Here is a 3,409-nt window from a genome sequence, read left to right as displayed (position 1 = left end):
GTTTTCCTTGGACCTCATTCCAACAAGACTTACTCTTTATTCCATAATGAAGTCAAAATCCAATTACAATTCATAATTAGTTATATCTGTTTAGAAATTAACATCTTGTGTAGCTCATTCCAAAGGATCCTTTCTAAACTGATTGTCTCATACACATTCTCTTAGTTCTTCTAAAGTACACTTAGAAGGCTCTCTTATTCATCCAATGACTTAACCATGTATTCAATTAGTATTCTGTGACATGCTTACAGCATGATCAAATACCATGTCCTATGCATAATATGGCATAAATGATAAATTCATTTTCTAAGCAAATAAAATATAAATCATTTCATCTAGTTCAAACCTATGAACTATGTACTTTCGAGGCTAGCTCAAAATGATGCCATATGACAATGCCACGAATTCTCCAAAAGAATCTTGTGTCTTGATCCCTTTCAAGATATTGCCAATATATGTATAAGGACATGAAACATTTAACATTCATTTTATATATCCCTTATAGATTTTACAATCCAAGAAATTATCTTCTCCTTTCTAAGTCTTTCATTTTAGAAACACTTTCCGAGTCAAGGTGAAAACGACCTTGCTTAGTCAGAATGTGATTTAAAATGATTAAGTATGACTCTTTCATAAAAGATTAGGAATTTCACTATGCTCCCACTAGTTCTTAGCAAACACACATATTTTATTCATTTTACATAAAAACACACATTATGGTTTTACATAAAATGATTATTATAACATTTAGATGTTTGCTTTATATCCACAAGTGGATCTCAAGCTCTACACATTTTGTTAGGATAACTTGGATTAAGAAAACCTCCAGGCTAATCTAAATAGATATCTTCCAGTAGATGTATATAAAGAAAAGCGGTCTTTCTTGAAATCTATTTACTATATCTCATATTAAGAATATGAATTTATCGAAAACAATATCCTTGTTGATCTAATCATAGCTACTTGTGAAAAAAGGTTTGATCACATTCAATGTCATGAGTATGAGTACGATGAGGACCACAGTCAATGACATGAGTGTAAGAGAATCCTTTTACTACAAGTCTTGCTTTAAATATGTATGGTTATCCATGTAATTTATTCTTTCTAGAAGAATCATTTACTCATTCTAGCCTTGCTATAGGGATAAATTTTAATCAAGCCCATACTTGATTCTCATACATGGATTTCATCTCATGTTCACGACTCTAAGTCATTTATCGGATTCGAGATCTGACATAACATCTTGGTATTTGATGGATTTTCTAGAAACCATCAATAAAATATCATCAATGAGAGATTCCACATTTCTCAAGTCATAGATGAATTCTACCATATATGCGAACAATTTGTGTTTGTGAATAGCTATTATTCAATTTTAAAAATCGTTGTTAAAACTAGTGCTAATTATTACTACATAAGGTTATGGTTCTTGAGCTGCTTCAAGTTCCATGTACCTCCTACTTGCTTTGTCATTAGAAGCTTGCTTTCTACTAACTTAGCTTTCACAAGAATAAGAGGACTTATTCGTGGTGGGTTTGCATAAAACAATCTAAGCCACATTTAGAGTATTATACAAATATGTACTTAGTAGATTTTGGGTTTAGAAGCTTTAGTCTAACATCGGCTTCAAATCCATAAAACATTAAGTAAGATGAGGATGGAGCCTCTCCATACTTAATCTTATAAAATGTTTAATCTACTTATTAGTTGGTATTTGTACTCAAAATACAATTAATATTGATTGAAGTATTATCCCAAAAATATTAAAGGAGGATATTTCTACCGATTAGAAAGTAAATCATACCAGGTAAGATATAATTCATCCTTTATTATCATTAAGGCCTTAGATGGTTCTTATTGGTTTGTATCTCAACGTTTGGAAATCTTCAACAAAGATTTCACAATTATGCTTTATCACGTAAAATATAATTAAAACTACTATAGTTGTTAATAAAGTTTATTTGGTATCTTATTCTTAATCTCAGACATTCATTAGAAAGGAATTCATACACCAAAGTGTATAGTTCCTTAATTATTTTCTCTACACTTAGTGAAAATATCATTAGGAATCCTTTATATAAATAAGTTTCACATATGTCAAATAAACTACATTATTTTCCTTCAAAGATCCCTTTCTTGAAGTTGGAATATGTGAATGCCATTTATATAATAAAGATAACAATGTCAAAGATGAGTTTGACTTAAAACAAGTTTAAGTCAAAAAATGCTTGCATATAGAACTTAATTTTATTTATAAAAATGTTGATTTTTACTTCACAATTCCATTAAGAGATCTAGTCTCATAAATAGAAGGTAATCATTTCAGAATATGAATATTATCGTTATTGAAAACGATTGAGTAAATTATCAAACATTTGAATAAAATAACTGAGACGTAAATTTAGACATGCTAAATTAAAACATACTTTGTTCCAAAACAAATATTGTTTTACATTACAAGTAATTTATGTTCTAAGCATAAATAATAAACTAAACTCTGAAAGTGTAGTTCCTACTTGATTGTGCTCAACTCGTTACTCTTAAATAAATATTTGCAACCCATTTACAAATATTTGGTTAACATTTAAGTACCAAGTACCTAAGTGTTATATGAAAAGTATGAGTTCTATCTAGTAGATACTAGAAGTACTAGTCTCTTCCTGACCCAAACAAGAGGAGTAAATCGTCTTCCAATGTCCAGTTTATTCACAAAAGAAACAAGTTTCATCTATGTGGGCTTTAGTAGATTTCTTGGGCCTCTTGGATCACACTAGGTGACTCTTTTAGCCTTGCATTATTTTAATGTTTAAACTAGCTTTAAATAGAATATCATTGTATTTATTGGAAGATTGCTCGACTTGTTATATCATCAGATATATGTTTAAATTATCCAAGACTTCCTAGAAGTCATGAATAGCTATTCCTAGCTTGATGTTATAAGCATATTTAGCATCACGATGATGCCTTTACAAGGTATCATGTGTTGGGTTTTAGTATACTACAACATCCTATGGTGCACATACAACCCTAAATACCTTGGATCTATGTTTTCTCTATTATACATCCAAAAGGTTTCCAAGGCATTAAACCTATAACTAGCATGCATTTGACATAAACCATATAATATACTAGTTAGGGAAACATACCTTTTATGTGGCTTGAAGTCTTGATGTATTTGGATTTAAGAGCTTAGCACCAATAGTATGAAATGCCTCAAATGGATTCACAACACACCTAGGACAAAGGTGGCTCTTGAGAGAGAATTCCATGCACCAAAACACCTCCATATTTCTCTAAGAAAAGAAGTGGTGATTTTGGCTATGGAGTAACCTATTTATATGTAGGATTCCAAGGGTCATGGGTATAACCCATAATCCATACCCATGGGTTTTATGATCCATGGTTCATA

This window comes from Lactuca virosa, chromosome 7 (genome assembly GCF_052849685.1).
Source record: "Lactuca virosa cultivar CGN04683 chromosome 7, Lactuca_virosa_CGN04683_v6, whole genome shotgun sequence".
Lineage (NCBI taxonomy): Eukaryota > Viridiplantae > Streptophyta > Magnoliopsida > Asterales > Asteraceae > Lactuca > Lactuca virosa.
The sequence above is the reverse complement of the archived record's forward strand: the minus strand, read 5'-3'. Positions refer to the sequence as shown.